Raw genomic sequence first — 22,381 nt, 5'->3', positions numbered from 1 at the left:
AGAAAACTCAGCTTCTTGCACAGTGGCACATCCACACCTGGCTAACATCTTCCTGTGACTTTCTAAAACATACAGATCAGTCTTGGATGTCTTGAGCTGTTTGGTTACATGGATCCTGCTTTTCTTTGGTGAAGGAAGTGTGAGACGTTCAGCCCCCACTGTGAAACATGGTGGTGAAGGCATCATGTGAGGTAGTTTCTCTGCCTTGGGTCAGGAAAATGAGGGTATAATATAAAGAAGTCTGTCTAGATCGGGGTCCCTACTGAGAAACAGGACAATGACCCAAAACATACATCTGAATTTATCCCAAACCTTTTGAAGGACACAGTTTGGGATGAATTCAGATGTACAGTATGTCACAAAGATTTCTCCATTGAGTATTGACTGTAAGAGCAAAAAGCTTTGGCCTTGGCATTTGTCCTTCATTTAATTCAATGTAGAAGTTACTTCATAGATATTTATATTTAATTAATAAACAAAAAGAATAATTTTAATGGTCATTGTCACTGAAAGGTTAAAGTCTAAAGGGCTAGTAATTTTGACCTTAACATTTCCTGCCATCTTGACAGAGATAAACGCTTTGGCGCCGTGGCAGCCGCCTTAATGTGCTTTGCTACAGTCATCAGAAGCGGAAAATAACATCTCTGCATGTTTATATCCCGGCACTACCAGCTTCGATCATGTGTGAACATTCTTTTGCATGCAGACATTGTTTCTTCACAGCTGTCGCTTAGCCAAAACCGCAAGTAGAAACAGCAACTGTGTGCATAACGTTCATCTCTATTCATCAGGCTTGACGCCAGCCACAACCACCAGTCTGTAAAGATCTCACATTTGCTCAAGAGTGACCATGATGGTGGCTAAGTATAGCCAGTAACCCATCACTCCATGCGTAGGATGACTAATGGAACAACATAATTGCAGTGGGCTATAAGTATCCACAGGGGGGCAACAGTGGGCAGGCGGGCCTGCTGACTGATGACAGGTGTCCATTTTGATGTTTGTGGCAAAAGTGCCGTGGCAAAAGCACTCAGGCCTGGTAACGAGGAAGCCATGGCTATGCATGAGCATTCGTGTGTGTGTGTGTGTGTGTGTGTGTGTGTGTGTGTGTGTGTGTGTGTGTGTGTGTGTGTGTGTGTGTGTGTGTGTGTGTGTGTGTGTGTGTGTGTGTGTGTGTGTGTGTGTGTGTGTTGCACAAAGGCATTAGACTGAGTCAGAAGCAACACTTGGGCTGCAGGAGATAAGAAAGACTGTTAGCATAACTGAATTGTCATAATCTTGGAAGCTTATCGCATAAATGTGGTGATTCAGAAGGGTCACAGTTGTAAATAGTTCTGTCAGACCAGAGAGATGTGTGTGTGTGTTTAAAGAAAAAAAAAACAAAACCACAAACCTCACAAAACCATTAAACTGCATCTGTAATTCCAGAGTCAAATGTTTGCAGGATCCTGTAATTTCCACGTCAATAATCGCACATTAACTCACATTAACCCTCCCACATCCCCTAATCAACATTGTAGTAATTGAACTCTGAACTTGATGGGATGTTTTTCAGGTTCCCAGGAAAAGTATCTACAGTAACATACCGGTATATGTGGGGAACACATGTTGGAGTGACTCCAATCAGCTCTGCGGGGGAAAAAAACCATTGACTGTGTGAAACCCTGTTTTGTTGGTGACAGGATTAAGGAAACAATACATGGAAAATTGTTGAATCGTAAATCTGAAAGAGATGTTATTAGTGTCACAGAGACATTGTGGCGTGACTAAGAGGCTGTCGGGTATCATAATGAGCAAATTGCTGGTTTGTTATGCAGTCATTGTACACACATCGCCGTTTGGTAAGTGTACAAAAACACACATAAACATACTAATGTGGGAATGTGTGTTTCCATTTTCTTGTTGACATATGTGCACACTGGCTCTAGTTTTCCTGCAGCATCACTGTTGCCAGGTAACGAGAGTTTGAGAAGTTATTGAAATTTGTCAGCAAGCTAACACAGTCTACAATGAACCTATGACATATTTAGTTATTCTGTGGTGTATTCTTGGTTAAAAAGTATTAAATATGTTGGAAAAGCCTTCTACCATCACAATGACAAAAGTGATAATGGTGAGCTATTGATTAAGCCAGCAGCCAATCAAAAGTTCATGTCCCTAATCATCCCTGAATGTATCACTTTATATAATTTTACCTGATGTGGTACAAAGCAATCTTGTTTCAAACAAGGCTGTAAATAGTTACATTTCTTCTGCAAAGTTGGACATTTCATTTTTTTGAACAAATGTGTTTATTGATATTTTCAAACTTTACATACTTAAATACACTTACAGAATTTTTCTTGTTAAACGCTTTGAATTCCTTTGTTCCATATATGAATAAAATAATAGAAAAGTAAAAAAAACAGGAACAGCATTGTTGGACAATTGAACAAGGAGGCCAGTGGAGACTGATTGACTCTTGCAGCCGGCCTCCAGCTCCAGCTGTCAGTTGATGAAGTGCAACTTTTCTTATTTATATGTGGGTGGGATGGAAAATTTAGCCTTGGCCACTTGATTAAACCAAAACTATTGTGAGGAGCAAATTGAACTTGGTACAGATGTTTCTGAATTGTAAGGATGAATCATAATTTATGCTATAATTATGCTTCCTTTGTTTCATTGTCATTTCTGCATTGAGACGCCTGAAGTATGTTCTGAGCCTTTTGCATGCAATAGCTTAATTAAATCTACTGAACTCTGGATCATCTCTCAAGTCTTATTCTTGGTAACTTATACCCCTTTTACACCAAGCTGGTTTCAGGGCTGGTGCTATAGCCGGTTCGCGGTTGGTTCTAAGTAAGAACCGTTTGCTTTTACACAAGCCAGCAGCTGGCCAGAGAGCCACGTCATCACGTTACTCTATACGTCACCACCACTCCCCCTCGTTTTCATCCCTACCCTGATCAGGAAGCTGAGAGCCAAAAGCTGTTTTAATTTCAGCTGTAGCACTGTTAATATGGCACTTTATTAAGTTTTAATATTTTTTCAGGTAAAGTAACCTTTAAGATCCCCAACCTGGGCTCAGTTTATCCAAATAACTCCTGTTAAGAAATTTGCTCTGAAAATTTCTGAATTTCTGGCTGACTGACGGTTCCGGAGCTGATTTATGGTTCCGCGTTAAATCGACGCAGAGCCTACGGCGTAGGGTACGGCGTACGGCGCCCATCGCCGTAGGCTCTGGGAGGCGTCCCCGAGGACCGGGAATTTTTATTAAATAAATGGATCAAGCGTTGAAGACGGCGGTTAAGTTAGCAGACTCTTTTATTATGACATCCATTTATTTAATAAATAAATAAAAATTCCCGGCCCGCGGGGACGGGCTGGGAGCGGGCTCGGATGCGAGGCTGCGCTCCATCGGCACGGAGCCCGCCGATGGAGTTACTGTTGATGGATTGTACCGTAGACCACTGCTGCTTCTGTTTTACATCCATTATTAAATAAATGGATGTAATAATAAAAGAGTCTGCTAACTTAACCGCTGTCTTCAACGCTCCGTTGTTTAAAAACGGCGCTCTTCCGTGTTTATTCTGCTTTGGTTGTTCAGTAACACTGTCCCCAGACCCCGACGTAAAGCGGTTCTAACGCCTGGCCCAGCTCAAAACTGGTGCTACAGTAGCACCAGTTTTGAGAGCCAGGAGCCGGTGCTTAGGCTGTGTAAAACCAAAGAACTGGTGCTAAGTCTGGCTCTAGCCCAGAACCAGCCCTGGAACCAGCTTGGTGTAAAAGGGGTATTAGACACTCAGTTTCAGTCCAGATATTCACCTAGTTGGACAGAACATATTAAAGAGCGTTCAGTTGGTTTTTCCACAACAATCTCAACCCAAAAGTTAGCTTGTTCATTATAGCATCTCATTTTACATCTATTTCTGAGGTAAACTCACAAGTCATATCATGTACATAAGAAGGTTGTGGAGTTGTTTGGAAGTTTATTGTGTCATTTTGTCTGTAGCAATCCACTTCGAATGAGTCGGCTAATCTGGGCTAGAGGAGACGGCGTTGTTGGATTTAAAGGGAAAACAGCTGTGTTTACCCTCTTATCAAACTATGAGGTTGGAAGGAAAGAGGCAAATTCCCAAATTGGTTGTGTTTATACCAACATTTGTAGATTGTCATCTGTATTGTTTTTCTCCCAACTTCACATCTCCACAAAACCCGATTTACTAACGATCAAAGTATAATCTTACAACGCTTTTGGCCAAGTCCTTTGGTTTCCAGCCTTTTGGCTTTCTTTCATGCTTTGATGTTAAGTACACTAGCTAAACCCTTCCAACTACTGACTAACTATTGACTAATCATTAGCAACTGAGAGCACATTGATAAAAGCTGACATTTGGCAGTTTCCTGACCTTAAACATTTAAAAATGTGCTAACACAATAAGAAATAATAACACATAAGCAAAGATCTTAGAAAAGCTATTTTTGCTGATGATCAACCTGGAGGGGTTATAAAGTCGTCACCAGGAGTCTGTCATTCTGCAGAGGGAGAGGTTTTTCACAGGTGAAAAACCACCAAGAAAGTTTCCAGTCGTCTGAAGATTGGCTGTCATAGCAACTCTGTTACTCACTGAGCAACTTGCAAACCTCACGCAACCTGCCATGCGTTCATTTGTGCTATAGTAGCATAGAAAATGCATTGTAATTCATAAGAAAATATCCAGAGTAACTATGCTCTCTATATTCAAGATGGGAGGCTAAAAAGATGGAAGTCTTACACTCACTTAGACCCAGTTTTTGGCCTTTTTCAGTGTATTTTAATTGAAACATTTAACAATTTCATATAATATTTAGGCATCTACTAAAATTAATTTATGTTGGCAAAACTGTTTCAGAGTTGTGCCTTGATTTTAGTTGAACCTCTATTCCTTATGCTTAAAATATCTTTAATATTCAGCCTCTCGCCTGAAATGTATAGAAAATGGATGGATGGATAAAATATCTTTAAAAATGTAAAGAAAGAAAGAAAAGAAAGAATAATTCAAGAAAAAGCTGTATTGTTTCCACATGATAACCAGTGGTGTCATGAATGTAGTTTTGGCGATTTATTCTGCGTCTTTGGCTCCACTCAGGTTGTTTACCTGCACGAAGGCCTTTTTGGAGTGTGTTAGTGGAGTGGATGGAGTTGTTTTGGCCAAATGAAAACCCCAGAGCTTCCTTTTGACCACGGAATCAGCACTTTCAGTTACCGTTTATACGTGGACCATGAGCCACAGGGCATGTACGTCAACACTAGTTGGCCCTGAACTGACCAACATCCAGGTGATATTGCCAATAAAAGAAATACACACCCTCAAATGCAATTACTAACACAAAAAATGCCAAAACATCAATCCTACCTAACTGTATGATTAAATGGTTATATTTTATACATTACGATTCACTCAAATTCCCATACAGATGTTGCAAATGAGCCAATTAGAGCCACTAAGAGTGAGAACATATCAGTCAAACAGATGCAACAAAAGAAACCAGAGTGAATCAAAGTCTGTTAATGCTCCAAAAAATGTCCAATCCCACAGCACGAGTGAGAGTGCTCATGGAGGGGTGGACTGTAGGTGGATGGTGAAAGTTTGCAGTTGATATGAGCTAACCATCGACTTTCACTCACTCCTTCTCCTCGCTATTTTCTGGAGTGGCAGCATTGGAGCTGCACCGCCAACTTTTTCATATCAAAATGTTCTCATATTGAAGTTCTCAAGTGAAAACCTGCCAGAATAACGTTTTAGTTCCAGTCCATCTACTTAAGCAAACTGAAAACCAACTTTATCCAAAATGCTGTCACCATTATGTAAAACAGCTGTGATCAGACCAGCCACCACTCTGTCATACTGTACGTCTCGCACCATTTTCTTTAAAAGTGTGACTGAATACAAACCTTAATTGCTCAGGATCGTTCAGAGCTGAAATCTAAAATCTCTGCAGAAACAGCAGGACTAATGCATCTGTAAAGGTTTTTTTCAACATCACAAATCCTGCCTTTACTTATCTGGCTTGACCTGTGGACACCGGTCTGATTCACATGTAATGACGCATGAGCAGCACTCCATACAAAATGTTGTTTTTGTAGGGTATTAGGTAATTTCATCTTTTTTTATTGTCTTTTATTATTATTTTGATGAAGAAAGAAGAAAAAAAGCTAATTAATTTACATAAATGTGAAATTTAAAGACAATTAGCTGAGGACACAAAAGCTGCAGAGATTTGAGCTTTGGGAAGTGAGATCCAACTTCCTTCTAACGTTTTAAACATTCTGTGCGACATGCGGTTGCGTATGTGGGTTTTACTTAAATTCCCAGGTTTTTTTTAAGGATCTCTTCAGTCAGGTGTGAATCTGGGGACCGCAGCCATGACAGTGTCACTTTCATTGTCCATTTTCAGACTGTGTTAGAGTGACCACAAGAGGACAAAAGCCGACATTATTGCTGGTTCTTCTGGAACAGCCAGAGCTTTTCCTTTTATTATCCCAGACAATCATTTCTGAATGTTGATTTTTTTTAAACTATTTTTTAAATTCAAGCAAAACAGAGTCTTCTATTTAAAGACATATTTTAAGACATATTTAAAGAAAGAAGATATTTAAAGAGAAAAGGAATCTTAGGAGGGATATTATGTATATAGTATCATTCATGTTGTGGCAGGTTGGAGTGGCTGCAACCACTCAGCAATCACACAGGTGTGTCCCATCAGCCTCTCCAACCTGCCAGCCTTGATAAAGAGGACTGAGAGCCTCAGGAGGAGGCTGCTGCTGAGGAGCTGTGTGTGTTTCTGCACGTTTTGGGTGAGAAATAAAAGGGTCTGAACGAAACTCTGTGTCCTCTCCGTCCTTCGGTCGGGCCCCCGTGGCACGCACCTTGCCACACTGGCGCCCAACGTGGGGCTTCGAAGGACGGACGAGGGGGGGGCATGGAGCGGGCCCTGGCGGCGCGAATGACGTCACCAAGCACGTTGCGCCACGTGCGCATTCGCGCCCAGCAGGAAAACACGGGGACAAAGCGGCATAAACGCTGGAAAGTTTGGTTACATTTTACCAAAAAGGATGACAACAGGGCGACAATTCTTGCAATGTGGACATTTCAACAAAGGGGGGAAACTGTTAGGACTCGGCCGGCTGATCCGCTGGGAGCGTGGAGTCAGCCTGCATGTGGTAAGGCTGATTTATGGTTCCGCGTTACACCAACGCAGAGCCTACGGCGTAGGGTACGCGGCGACACGCACCGTACGGCGCGCGTCCCGCGTACCCTACGCCGTAGGCTCTGCGTCGATTTAACGCGGAACCATAAATCATGCTTTAGAAGAGCTGCGCTCCGGCGGACAGCGGAGCTCCTGACGCAGCTGCAGCATCATCTCATCTATGGGAGAAGTTAAAGAGCATCTACCGCTAGATTCTCCTTTTATCAAGGCAGGGAAGAGTATCAGGCCAGAATAGATGAATGTCACCAGCAGTGACTAAGTTTGTGGTGTTGAACATGTTACTGGACATTCTTGTGTAATTGCTACAAAATAATTTATTGTTTTTCGTTAATTTCTACAGAAGAATATTTATTTTATTATTATTATTTTATATTAAATACATATTTTACTGTATATTACAAATCATTTTGTGGGGACTATTTTTTTTGTTCAAAGATATAAAATTTTTATATCTTTGAACAAAAAAGGTCGGAGAAACAAAGAAATTGAAACAAAGAAACAATTTTAGTATCAACTTTGTTTTATTAAAACAAAGTTGATACTAAAATAGTTTCTTTTTAGTATTTTAGTATCAACTTTGTTTTATTAAAACAAAGTTGATACTGTGGTGCCGAAGAACGGGAGTCGGAGGCGGAGTATGAATGTTGAATGAAGGCGCGAGCCGTTTATTAACATCAGCCATTCAAATCACAACAACACTGAACCGGAAGCGTAACGTCCGTCACTGCGCCCTATCCGGGCGGAACCACCTTAACCCGCAGAGGGTTCCTAAGTGAATTATGTAACCCACTACACCAGCCCCCCCAGAATTCACCCATAGTCAAAATCCCCCCGCCGCGGGGGAACGACAGCCCGACCCCTACGGGTGCGAAAAACCGGGGTCGAGGGGGGCGGGGTCGAAGGTGCGGCCGCACCAACCGCAGAGCCGGGGGGCCGACGCGCCAACAGCGGCGCGGGCCTCTCAACCGGGGGCAGGGACGAGGGCCCAGGGGGCCGGCCCCTACGAGGGGCTTGTGCCAACTCCAATGGCCGGGAAATGTCCACGTGGGCCGGCTTAACCCTATCCACCGAGACAGTCTCAGGCCTACCGCCCATGTCCACAACCAAGCTCTTAACCCCGTGCTGCAGGACCCTAAACGGCCCGTCGTAGGGAGGGCGCAGGGGGCCGCGGTGGGCATCATGGCGAACGAACACGAAATCCGTCGAGCGCAGACTGGGGGGCACCTTGAAGGCGGGGGAGCCGTGCTGTGATGTGGGGATGGGCGTGAACGCCCCAGCGGCCTCCAGCAGGGCAGCGCGCTGCGTGGCTGGCGACCAGGGGGCAGTGGCGCTCGGGATGAAATCCCCCGGAACTCGCAGGGTCTGCCCGTAGACCAACTCAGCAGAAGAGGACTGCAGGTCCTCCTTGGGGGCACACCTCAGGCCCAGGAGGACCCATGGGAGTTTATCCACCCAGTTGCCATCCGTTAAGCTCGCGCGGAGGGCTGCCTTCATCGAACGGTGGAACCTCTCCACCAGGCCGTTCGCCTGGGGGTGGTAGGCCGTGGTGCGGTGTAGTTTGACCCCCAAACCGTCCGCGACCGCGTTCCATAGCTCCGCAGTAAACTGCGGGCCGCGGTCCGAGGAGAGGTCGGAGGGGGTCCCGAAACGCGCAACCCACGTCCCGATGAATGCCCGGGCCACGTCGGAAGAGGTTGTCGAGGCGAGGGGAATGGCCTCGGGCCAACGCGTCGTCCTGTCGACCACCGTGAGGAGATAGGTGAAGCCCTGCGAAGGGGGCAGCGGACCAACCAGGTCGACGTGAACGTGGTCGAACCTCCGCTCGGGAACAGTGAAGGTCTCAAAGGGGGCCCTGGTGTGACGGTGCACCTTAGCCCGCTGGCAGGCCACACACGCGTCGACCCACGCCCTCACGTCCTTCTTCAGCCCTTGCCACACAAACTTCTGAGAAACCAACCTAACGGTCGGCTTCCTACCAGGGTGGGAGAGATTGTGCACCGCCTCGAAAACGCCCCGCCTCCAGTCAGCAGGAACCAGCGGTCGAGGCTGGCCCGTAGAGAGGTCACACCACAGTCTGACACCCGAGTCACCGACCGCGACCTCCTCCAGGCGCAACCCGGTGTCGGAGGCCCTGAGGGCCTGGATCCCGCGGTCCGAGGCCTGGTCCGCGCCCATGCCGGCGTAGTCGACGCCCAACTGGACCGCCCCTACAACCGCCCTGGAGAGGCAGTCCGCGACCACGTTGTCCTTACCGGCGACGTGTCGGACGTCGGTGGTGTACTCTGATATAAACGCCAACTGGCGCTGCTGGCGGGCAGACCACGGTTCAGCCACTTTAGACATGGAGAACGTGAGGGGTTTGTGGTCCACGAAAGCTGTAAACTCCCGACCCTCCAGGAGGAAACGGAAGTGGCGGATTGCCAGGAAGAGGGCCAGGAGTTCCCTGTCAAACGCACTGTATTTACGCTCTCTGGGGGTCAACTGGCGGCTGAAAAACGCGAGCGGCTGCCAGGCGCCTCCGACCCACTGCTCATGCACTGCGCCGACGGCGTAATCCGACGCGTCAGTTGTGACTGCCACCGGGGCCCCAGGTGCCGGGTGAGCCAGCAGAGCCGCCTGGCTCAGGGCAGTCTTGGTGGCCTCGAATGCGGCCTCCCTCTCGGCCGTCCAGTCGACGGCCTGGTTGGCGGACTTGCCTTTGAGAGCCTCGTACAGCAGGCGCATGGTGTGGGCCGCCCGGCGGATGAACCGGTGATAAAATGTCACCATCCCGAGAAATTCTCGGAGCGCCCCAGCGGTAACCGGGCGGGGAAAAGCAGCAACGGCCTCCACCTTCGACGGAAGGGGGGCGGCCCCGTCCTTGTTGATGAGGTGCCCAAGGAAGTGGATTGAGGGCAACCCGAACTGGCACTTAGCCGGGTTCACGATGAGGCCGTGCTCGCTGAGCCGTGTGAAGAGGCCCCGGAGGTGCGCCAGGTGCTCCCCCTCCGAGGAGCTGGCGACGAGAATGTCGTCCAGGTAGACGAAAACGTAAGGCATGTCCCTGAGCGCCGAGTCCATCAGCCGTTGGAAGGACTGAGCCGCATTCTTAAGTCCAAACGGCATGCGCAGAAACTCGAATAAGCCAAACGGCGTGACTACGGCCGTCTTAGGGACGTCAGCGGGACGCACGGGGACCTGGTGGTACCCACGCACCAGGTCCACCTTAGAAAAAATCGCTGCACGGCCGCCACCCACCCCCTGGCTTGGGGGCGATGTGGAGCGGCGACGCCCACGGGCTGTCCGAACGCCGAACGATGCCAAGGCGCTCCATGTTGGCGAACTCAGACCTGGCGACCTCGAGCCTCTCGGGGTTGAGCCGCCGGGCCCTAGCATGGACCGGGGGGCCCTCGGTCACGATGTGGTGCTCCACACCATGTTTGGTCGTGGCCGCAGAGAAGGTGGGTTCAGTCAGGCTGGGAAACTCACCGAGGAGGATCTGGTAGTTGTCCCCCTCCGAGAGCGAGCCGGAGAGCCCACTGCAGGTCGCCTCCCCAGAAACACACGCGATCGTGGAGAAAGTCAGCGCGTCAACAAGGCGGCCGTTCTTGACGTCCACCAGCAAACCGTGCGCGCACAAAAAATCAGCGCCGACGAGGGGGAAAGATATGTCAGCAGTGACAAAGTCCCACGTGAATCGCTGACCCCCAAAACACAAGTCCACGGTCCTCGTGCCGTAGGAGCGGATAGGGGTGTTGTCTGCAGACGTCAGTGGCGGCCCCTGGGAACCACCGGCGGTGTCGTCCGCCGTAGCCGGCAGCACGCTCCGCTGTGCGCCGGTGTCGCAGAGGAAATTGAGTCCAGAGATGGCGTCTCGGACAAACAACAGCCGGTTCGTCGTGCCTGCGCTCACGGCTGCTACTGAGCGCAGGCTCTGGCGTTTCCCGCCGCGTAGGTACAGGGGGGACGGCACTTGCTCGCCTTAGCGCCAAAGCGTGCATGGTAATAGCACATACCAGAGCCGGCGCCGCCGTCAGCAGCAGTGAGTCCCTTCTTGGTCGGCGTGTCGCCACCCGCAGGTGCAGAGCTGCGTGTCAGGGCCAGCACCTCCGGGGTGCAACGTTGAGCAGCCAGGAAAAAACGATCAGCCTCCTCGGCCAGGGCGCGGGGCTCTGTAATAACAGTGTTGGCCAGAGCTGTCTGAACGCGAGGAGGCATGTGGCGGAGGAACAGCTCAACAAAAAGAAAGTTGGGCTCCTCTGCACCCAGCAGGTTCAACATCACCTCCATCAGCTCAGAAGGTTTGCTGTCCCCAAGTCCCTGGATTGCAAACAGCCGTCTGGCCCGTTCTGCCCGCGACAGCTCAAAAGTCTTGAGGAGGTAAGCTTTAAAAGCCTCATATTTATTCCGGGCTGGAGGGGTGGTGATGAAACTCACCGACCTGGTCGCGGTGGAACTCCCCAGCGCCGAGACAACGTGGTAATAGCGCGCATCGTCGTCTGTGACGTCGCGGAGCGCGAACTGCGCCTCGGTCCGGGCGAACCATGCCGCCGCTGATGTCTCCCAAAACTCCGGCAACTTCAGAAAAGTAGCGTTGTTTGCCATGTTCGGTTCAGTCTCTGAGTCTTCAGCGAGACTGACGTCGGGGTCACCAGTGTGGTGCCGAAGAACGGGAGTCGGAGGCGGAGTATGAATGTTGAATGAAGGCGCGAGCCGTTTATTAACATCAGCCATTCAAATCACAACAACACTGAACCGGAAGCGTAACGTCCGTCACTGCGCCCTATCCGGGCGGAACCACCTTAACCCGCAGAGGGTTCCTAAGTGAATTATGTAACCCACTACAATACTAAAATTGTTTCTTCTCCTTTTTTCCAAATGAGAATCGATAAGAGAATCGATAAAGAATCGAATCGATAAGCAGGATCGATAAGAGAATCGGAATCGAAAAAATCTTATCAATTCCCATCCCTAATCACACAGGTGTGTCCCATCAGCCTCTCCAACCTGCCAGCCTTGATAAAGAGGACTGAGAGCCTCAGGAGGAGGCTGCTGCTGAGGAGCTGTGTGTGTTTCTGCACGTTTTGGGTGAGAAATAAAAGGGTCTGAACGAAACTCTGTGTCCTCTCCGTCCTTCGGTCGGGCCCCCGTGGCACGCACCTTGCCACACATGTGTTTTAGTTTTCCACCTGTTGAGGTACAGTGGAAGTGTTTTTCTAGATGTCTGCAGAAACAAATAGTGATAAATAGTTCGGAATTGTTTACCATTAATCTTTTCCTGCAAAGTTTGTGCACATAAAGGTTTTTTTTAGGCTATTAAAGAGCTTAAATGTCATCTATAATACTTGACGTGGGCTCAAACCATTCACTTTGTTCAGACTTCATTCATTTTCATCTTTAATGCATTACTTCTTGGACACTTACAGCTGGTCTCACCAGAGCATTTCTCTCTCTCGTGTCCACTCACAGCTGTGTCACGCGACAAAATTTACAAGACGGCAGGAAAACAAAGACATATTTTTATCTAAAGAGGATTAAACCAGCATCAAATCTCATCTCATTACGAAACATCCCTGTTGACTATTCAAATCAAGGCGACTTATTAACATGATATTAACATTAGAGGGTCATGGTTAATGTTTGGTTGGCATATTATATTCTCCAAACTTTTCATTTGTAAAACTTCATGTGAAACATACACCAGCAAGTCATCAAAGCCTATTATGGAGCTGTAGGGTGCGGCACGCAGACACCATCACTTTTCACATGTAGCAGTGGGAAAGCATTCCCACCATCACGGCTTCTGGTGGGACAACAGCATCGGAGCCAGCGACTCAAACTGAGAAAGAAGCCTGCGGATGTGCTGGGGACTATTCTGGAGCCTCTACCGCTGGTTGTACCAGGGATATTCTGCCATAAGGTGCAAAACATAATAGATAATGCTGCACATCCTCTTCACAGTGAATAAATAAACTGGCTTCTTCCGTCAGACGGTTCTTCAGGTTCAGTGTAATAGTTACTGAAAATCACACCTGCCCAGAGCTTTAACACCTAATAAAGAATAAAGATTTTCTGGAAAAGTCAGAAGTGATAGTGGAGTATTAAGTGGAAAGTTGGAAATATTTCCCAATCAAATCAATTTACTGTGTTAATCTGATCTCAGGGCTGATTGTGGGGTCAGTTTACCTGCAGAGGTCAGCAGTCTCAACTGGAAATGACATCACACTCAAGGTTGATCTTATTCCAGTCGCAAACTTAACAAAAACACATTGCTGCGCAGGCGCCGTGAACATTTCCAAGCATCTGACTAGTTGCTGCAGCTGACAGGTATTTGGCACACAGTGTAGCAACACGTCTGCAGATAAACAGTCAACAGTCGCGTGCGTGTGCACAAAGCAAGCTGGAACTATAAGAACAAGTAACATTTTCTGAAGTTGTCTTCGGTTATTTGAATTTTTAAAAAGCTACAATTAAAAAACCAACATGTAACATTTAATCATTTCCCGGCACGTGGGACTGGTCAACAGCAGATTCTTCCTTCTTGTACGTCATACTTGTTGCTCACGCTGCACAATGTGTGAGTTTAAAAATATTTTGAGACAACTGGGAGTAAAGGAGAAGACGTATAACCAGAAAAATGTGAAGTTGTTGCACTGTACATTTAAAATGATGTGAATATGATATGTAGGAAGGAGTTTCAACGTAAGATAACCAGCCAGATGCTGAAAACTTACTTAAGATCAAAGAAGACAGTGATTGTTGTTAAGGACATTTTTATTTGATGCCCTGATGTGCCATCTCTTGTTTTTCTTGTTTTGCAGCCATCATTAGCTCCCAGATGGTTGACATTTGTTGCAGGACTGAAACTGATTTTTTTGGGGGGGTTTCTGATGTTGTTTGTCTGGTGTTGCCATAGTTCCTTGGAAGTGATGGGGGAAGCCTGCCATATACATGAGTCAGGTTACTGTAGCATGTCTGTGCACCACTTCCAGCACAGAGGACAGCCTGCTCAGCGAAGGACTGAAGTCTGTCCAACAGCTCTTGAGCGTCATGCTTGGGCACTCGGCGATCGCACCCCACCTACACAACACAGGGCAGAATGCAGCCGCCCATACACACACACACAAATATATGCGCATTTGGTCATGCCACCTTCAAAATTAGCATGTCATTCCACGCTCAGCAGTCACAGACTTCACGTGGGTAGTCTGAAAGCAACCGCTCACTTGTGTGGGGCCCCAAATAAAACAAAAACAACAAAAAACTGGAAATCAGAAAAATCCAAACTGCTTTACAGTAATATACCTCACAGCATTAATGAGCAAAAACAGCCAGGAAGTGGGAACATCACATCAACTCCTACGCAGGCAGGATGGCACTTCAGTTTTAAACTTATGTAACAGTCCAATGGTGTGAGATTACATTCACTTTGCCCTCAGAGAGGAGACAAGAGATCAGAATACTCCAAAATAAAAGGTCTGAGTGGCTAAATGAATGATGCTTTTGCTCAAAGAGTGCAGCTTATCTAAGAAAAAGTAGTTCTAAAGCTTTATAGTAGTTGTAAAGCAGTTAGCAAAGAGATTTAAATTATTTCCCCTGGTTGATAGGTTTGATTAGGAGCTAGAAATCAAATCTTGGACTCTCCTTGTGCATAAAGCCATTTTTACATGAAAGAAATGACCAACATATCACTCTGATGCTCTAAAAACAGTTAACTGTCTACAGCAACAATCACTTTTTTCGTCTTTTACACCTTTTTGTAAACACCCCTTTTAATCTTCTGCTTGAAACAGTTAGGAAATCCGTGATTACCTCCCTGTTCAAACCGCAGCGGGAGCGTCAGACAGACAGGCTGCATCACCAAGGACCTGTGATTGTCCAGATCACTAGCAGATTAATTGGCAGAGCTGAAATGTCAGTGTCAATAAGCATGAATCACAGAGCTGCATTGTTTATCAAGACGTCCCCTGCTGACAGGAAACTACGCTAAACAACAAACGCCAACGCGCTTTGAACTCCAGAAGAGAAAGAGAGCTTTTAAAAGGAGGGGAAAATACTGAAACGCAAACTGCAGCCTGGAGCTTATTCTGCGTGTGCCAACTCTCCAAGAACTCCCTCCGCATTTTCTTTTCTTTTTTATTATCCAAACGTGAGCAACCAGTTGCATTTCCCCCTTGTTTTTGACGCAAATTCCTCTTGAGAAATAACTTACCTTCTCTGTGAGTGGGGACAGGTGCTGATGAGGCGCTGCGCTGCTCTGCCGTCTAATTACGCGTCCGAGAGTTCAGGTTGCTGCGGAGCCGGAGCCGGGGCTGAGCAGCATGCTGCTCTGGCAGGGAAACGCGCAGTGCTGCTGGCGACAAGGCGCAGGAGCGCATGTTTCATTCTGCCTGGGCGAGTGAAGAGATGCTCAGTCACAGCAGTGCGTGTCCCCCGCCTCCTTCTCTCCAACACACACGCAAACACACACATACACTTCAGTCCAAATTAGATACATTACGATGCTTTTTTTTATTGCTTTTTTTGACACAGTGCAGTGGTAATACTTAAAGATCGTTTCCTTTTTTTTTCCTAGTCTACCATTTTTTACACACTAAGATAAAAAATGTCCACGCATTTTGCGAAATTCTACTCTAAGGAGCAAAACACCTCCACAGATTTGCACAACATTACACACAGTGATTTGTAAAGCTCTACACACATTTTCACACCTTAGACACAGATGAGGATTGTGAAGTTACTTCCTTGTCATTACAAAGCCCAATGACCACACTCAGGGGCGAAAATCCCGTTTCATAGTTGGGGGGGACAATAAACAGTAAAATTTTAGAGAATAAATCCAAGGGGGGACAAGGAATAAAAGTTTTAGCCTTCCTTTAATACAGCATTTTGACATTTTCAACTCTATCTCGCAAACAGGCAGAAGACCTTTCTTAGAGCAAAAGAAAACAATGGTATAAGGTGGAAGGTGGCAATAATACAGCACATCTGACATAATACACTGCAAAAACCCCAAATCTTAACAAGAATATTTGTCTTATTTCTAGTTAAAATGTCTCATTTTTAGTTAAAAGAAATCTCATTACACTTAAAACAAGACTCATCACTGGAAAAAAACAACAATTTTCACTTGTTTCAAGTAGATTTTCACTTAAAATAAGTAGAAAAATCTCCCAGTGGAACAAGATTGTTTTGCTTATAAGATAAATCTTGTTCCACTGGCAGATTTTTCTAATTATTTCAAGTGAAAATTTACTTGAAACAGGTGAAAATTGTCAAATAAGTTATTTTTCTGGTGATGACTCTTGTTTTAAGTGTAATGAGATTTTACTGTTTATTATTATTTTCGATTTCGGTTTCGGCCACAAATTTTCATTTTGGTGCATCACTACTAAATACTACTGCTAAATTATTAATTCTGTCTCAAATTATTCTAGGGGGGGACAGCTTTACTAATGGGGGGGACTTGTCCCCCCTGTCCCCCCCGGGATTTTCGCCCCTGACCACACTAATGAACGAGTTGGATAATCACATCCACCAGGCGTGGACGCACGTGTGCTCAGCACTCAGCTCTGCTATAAAGCAGGTGAGATCACCTGTCTTCAACAAAAAGGGAAGGAGCTAGAAGAAGGGGGCTCAAAGAGGAGATGATGGATGAAGATGATAAGGAGGAGGCCCAGGTTGTCAGGGTTTGACATTTCCCCCAGTTTGTGTTTTCTGTTCTGCCCCGCCTGTTTTCCATCTGCCCTGATTGTTCGCACCTGTGTCTCGTTATCCCCTGTGTATATCTGGTCTGGTCTTTCCCTGCTCCCTGTCGGTCTGCACTGTTTCCTTCCTCCATGTGTCCTGTTCAGGTTTTCGGTTTTTGCTCTAGTGTTTTGGTTAATCCTGCTCTGCAGCGTTTTTGGTTCTTGCTTTTTTGTTAAATAAACCCTGTTTTTTGGTGAACTCCTGCCTCCTGCTCTCCTGCGTCTGGGTCCTCAAACAACCACCCCTGACACAGGTAGAGGAAGAAAGAGGAAAAAGTAGAGAAAGAATTGATGGAACCTGAACAAAGAAGACGATGATGAAACGTGACTCAAGAAATCCGTGCAACACTTGTTGACCTTGTTATCAACCATGTTATAAACCATGTTGTCAACCATGGACACTGATGGAAACAGGTAAACCAACCACAGTACATGGAAAGTGAAGCTTGCTGTACTTATCAATGTTGTTTACTGTGACATTTGACAGTAGGGTGTTTTTTATTTTTATTTTTAATATAGTGTTGAGGACACCAAAGTGGAAAGGGGCCCTGCGTTCACTCGATGATGACCATATTTTCAATAACGTCAAATGAGTCTCTGTCAACATCACCCTTTATGCTGCTATTACACAAAATACGGTCTTCCAGCACCAATCTGGGACCTTTTATAATGTATCTCTAATACTTGCATTTCTTGACAGATTGCAGGAGATTGTCACGGCACTGAACCAAGCGGACCAGATGCGGTACAACGTCTCATTCCATCGGGCTGCTCTGGTCCAGAATTGGTGCCATGAGCACCCTGAATTTGAAGTCTTATACCTTTCCCCATACTCTCCCTTCCTGAGGTGTGTGTTATCCTTCCCCCAGCATGGCGGTGGAAGGTACAACCTGCAGCCCTATGACCATTTTCCCCTCATTCAGGCCATGGAACAGGCCTGTGATCATATCGAAGCAGCTTCTGTGCAGGTGTGGATTCTTCACATGAGGCACTTCTTCCAACGGTGCCTTTCCAATGAAGACAGCCTTTGATATGGATGATCTCTTATGGCCTGATCCAGTCAGAGAGATGATGAATAGTTGGTATTCATGTTGCTTTCACAGTAGTTTTTCTCCAGAGTCAAAGTGTATGTACTTTATGCAGTAATTTTTGTCTTCAGATTTTATTTGTTTCATGGATTTCATTGTTGGTTGGTTTACTGTAACTAATTATGGTTAAAGATTCTATAAGTATTGAAATAAATACTTGAAATATTCATTCTGCAGCTCGGTAAGTTTATAGTAGGCCTATTTGTGTACATTCTCCTTATATCTCAAACAAATCATGAACAATGTTGTGGGTTGGGTGGTTTTGTGTTTTTACAAATGTGTTTTTATCGGTGTAAAACTGGCTGCATTAGTGTCTGATCACTGAAGACTGTTTAAATGATAACGAGCAATTTTGTGTGTGTTTTGATGTGTCATTTTGCAAACAATCTAGGAATTATGCAAATTAAGTGGTGTTTGGATCATTTTGAAAATAACCTGATTTTTGAAATTACGAGTAAACAGTTGAAAACTAAGTGGCATAAAAGAGAAGGAAGTTTGCATGTTTAAACAAAAAAATGATATATTTAGGTCCATTAAGGAGAGGATAAGTAATTGAAGATATTTTAAGAGCATATAATGCATTTGAATTTAAAAAAAAAAAAAAAAAAAAAACTGTCACATAAAACAGGCTATTATATGTACAGTTGGAGATGCAAACTAGTATTCAGAAATACTAAAAATATCTCAATCACCATTCTTTTGTCTAAGTATTCTTAACCAATGAAACCCCTACACTTATGACTCTCAGTACTCAGTTTGGAGGGAATACATCAATGTCCTTCACTGTTAATTGAAACAATTGGGCTATTAAAACAAATGAAGGTCATTAAAAGGAAATACCGTAGTTATCTTATAAAACTGACTATGGAAAATCTCATGGACGTCTCATAGGGACCTGACTTTGACGCACGGTGCTTTTTCTTTTTTCTTTTGTGTGTTCGAGCTATTTCTGAAAAGCTGCAAAACGTTCATCAGTTTTGCCTTCAGTCCGGCCACAGGTGGCATGTGGTTCCGTATCAGTCCGCTGGAGGGCGCCACAGGCCGTGTTGACGTCGTTTGAAAATGATTTGGTTTAATTGCAAGACACACGAAGTAATACACAGAAACCCCCCCTTGGTTGAATCGTTTATTATGGAAATCAAAAACATTCACAATTTCTATTCTAATACACATACGTGTGTGTGTGTGTGTGTGTGTGTGTGTGTATATATGTATATAATCAGTCACAAGATGTAACTTTGCCCCAAATAAGATTTTTCTGAGATTAGTGGATAATAGAATGAAGTGGAGTTGTTGCTTATTGAGACAAACAATTCTACACCAAATATAACTTCTTAAAAATGTTTTAATATAGTTTATTATTGTGTCTTTTGTCGACTTTAAGAAGAAACACTAATTTGTCACCTGTATGATTATCTAGAAACTTTGATGTGGATGATATTACATCCGACCTCACAATACAGATGTTCTAAAGAGCAGGACAAAGACGTTATGTTTTTGGCTCAGCTGTTACTATTGCTGGAGAAATTTCCCTAAGAGGAGACGGAAAGACTGAATCAGGGTTTGAGTATTACCGTCAAACCTCCTCCTCCTCCTCTACCCAGGTCAGCTTCTCCACTATACTGATCACCGGCCTAGACTACAGTTCCCAGGATTCCCCAGTCAGTCATTATTGTCTTGTTCATGTCACTCAGACCTACACTGACTAACAGTGTTGTGCAGATAACAGCTATAATTAAACCTCTTTAATCTGGCGTCTGTGCTTGAGTCTTTTTTTTAGTGGTTTGTCTATTAAATTTACTTATGAGTCAAGATGTACTTGTGAACACATGGACCTACATGTGCTACATGGCAGGATTAGTTTGTTTGAATATTGTCTCCGTACATTGTTATTACAACAGTAGTGGAAGAAGAAAAATCCACTCTAGAGACACTTGTTGTAGACGCTGTCAGGAAGTTCCCACTGTCAAGACAGGAAATGCACTGAAAAAAAAAAAAAAATACAAATGAGAATCAAAGCTTCCCTATCGGGGCAGGAAACATAACCGTGCCAGATCCGGTAATGAAAAGCCTCTCCTGTGAAATCGGTCTGCTACCTCTCCCATTAAAGTCATTTCTATAAATAGATATAGTATAAAATGTATTCATCGTGCAATAAAAAGATCCCTATCAGGGTCTTACTATCAGCCTCCAGATCTATAACACTTCTACATCAATGTGTGTGCATTTTATTAATGTAAATAAAGGCTGCGCTGTTTATAAGCTACTGACTGTTAAATCCATTGTATATTAGGTCATCAGCAGCTGGTACTGTAGCTTGTCCTGTGAGTCACGTACTGTATCTCTCATGAGCTCATATACGTGGTGTTCAGCAGGCAGAGAGGATACAAAACAGTGACGGGAAGGCAACTAGCGTCTAGCACAGGGGTGGGCAACCCAAAATGTTGAAAGAGCCATATTGGACCAAAAACACAAAAAACGAATATGTCTGGAGCCGTAAAAAATGAAAGGTCTTGTATCAGCCTTAGAATGAAGACAAATGGTGAAAGGAGAAATGTCGAAAAAAAGTCAAAATGTGGAGAAAAAAGTCAAAATTTAGAGAAAAAAGTCAAAATGTTGAGATTAATGTTGAAGTACAATCTCGAGAAAAAAGTTCAAATGTTGAGAAAAAAGTCGAAATGTTGAGAAAAAAGTCGAAATGTCGAGATTAAAAAGGAAAGGAAAAAGGAAGAAAAAAAAGTGGAAAAAAGGAAAGAAAGAAGAAAAAAGAAAAAAAAAACAAGAAAAGAAAGAAAAAAAGGAAAAAAAGAGAAAAAAAGAGAAAATAAAGACAAAGAAAGAGAAAAAAAGGAAGAAAAAAAGAAGAAAAAAGGGAAAAAAAGGAAAAAAAGAAGAAAAAAGCAAGAAAAACAAGAAAAGAAAGAAAAAAAGGAAAAAAAGAGAAAAAAAAGAGAAAAGAAAGAGAAAGAAAGAGGAAAAAAAGGAAGAAAAAAAGAAGCAAAAAAGAAGAAAAAGGGGGAAAAAAGGAAAAAAAGGTGAAACATTTTTGAAAAAGCTCCAGGAGCCACTAGGGCGGCGCTAAAGAGCCGCATGCGGCTCTAGAGCCGCGGGTTGCCGACCCCTGGTCTAGCAGATGAAAATCTGAGTAATTTTTAGGTTACTTAGTTACATTCAAACACTGATTATAACCAACCTGAGAACTACGGATAACAACTTTAGTGGGAAGACAGGTTTAACAAATCTGAATACAGAGTTATTTATTATTAGTTGGTTAACATTATGCACCAAAACAGTTCTACATCCCTTCCCTCTCCTTGGGACGACCATGACCCTTCTGGGGAAAAGCTCTTACTAAGAGACTACTGGCAGCCGGCTGGAAACATGAGTGGCATCATAACTAGAAGCTGCAGCTCGGTGTTTCATTCATCAAATGCTAATAAAAACACAGAAATAAAATAATTTATCCTGGTTGGGTTTACTGACGAGAGAAGGACGGCAAAAGGAGAGATGTGAAACTTTAATCCACAAAGTGGATGAAAATGAGAACGGGTGTCTTAGTAGGGACATGTGATACTCCATTAAAAGGACAGTGTCTGAAAGACATTGCTTGGATAGTCAACAAGGTAATCGTAGCTGTTGAGATATGACACGTGCAGCAACTACTATCTATCCACTTTGATGGAGGCAGCCTGAACAGACATTCCTCACAATAGATGACATTTTCTCTTTATATTGCTGGTTATTGTGGCTCAGCAACAACATTATATAATTATTTACTCTAGAAGCTAAGACTTCGGGCCGCAAATAGCTTCAAAACAACACATGATCTTATTTTAAACCTTTTATATTGGCAATCACTTTAAACGTTACTGAGGATTGTTGCATGAATGGAATGGATGTTTTTGCATAATTCATGACAAATTTTCTATAAATACCTCACAACCATAAAACATGTCAACTTGATGGAAAAACATGTTATACGTGACAGCCACTCAGTTGATTTGGAGGGAAGGAGGTTGTGCTCTGACAAAAACTCTTATCGTAATTGAGATCAAAGCTAAGCATGGAAAATTCCCTGCATGCACGCTCACACTCATTAGTATTTCCTGACTGTTGTGTTTCTTGATGTTGTGCCAGCTCCAGATGTTTACTGGAGTCTGGTAGTGGATCATTCTTCACTGGACCTCTGCCATCTTTCGTCCACATTTGGATGTCTCTGCTCTTTAGTATGCAAATCTAATTAGATTTGTTGTCTTGTCATTGCTTCGCCTCTCTGGAGTCCTTCTGCAGAAGATGGGTAAGACAACATGATGGCTGGCACAGGCGACTGAGTTT

The 22,381-nt window shown here is 44.6% G+C and overlaps 1 protein-coding gene across 1 annotated transcript in view; it reads right to left on the bottom strand.

Annotated features, from left to right (window-relative positions):
- The window catches only part of rin1b (Ras and Rab interactor 1b), a 52,609-nt gene extending 37,101 nt beyond the window's left edge, over positions 1 to 15,508 (bottom strand). The window contains exon 1 of the mRNA XM_061710524.1: positions 15,422 to 15,508. The gene's annotated coding sequence lies outside the window, so the exon portion shown is untranslated. The remainder of the gene's footprint in view (positions 1 to 15,421) is intronic.
- Between the last annotated feature and the right edge of the window lie 6,873 nt (positions 15,509 to 22,381).

This window comes from Cololabis saira, chromosome 20, assembly GCF_033807715.1.
Source record: "Cololabis saira isolate AMF1-May2022 chromosome 20, fColSai1.1, whole genome shotgun sequence".
Lineage (NCBI taxonomy): Eukaryota > Metazoa > Chordata > Actinopteri > Beloniformes > Belonidae > Cololabis > Cololabis saira.
The sequence above is the reverse complement of the archived record's forward strand: the minus strand, read 5'-3'. Positions and strand labels throughout refer to the sequence as shown.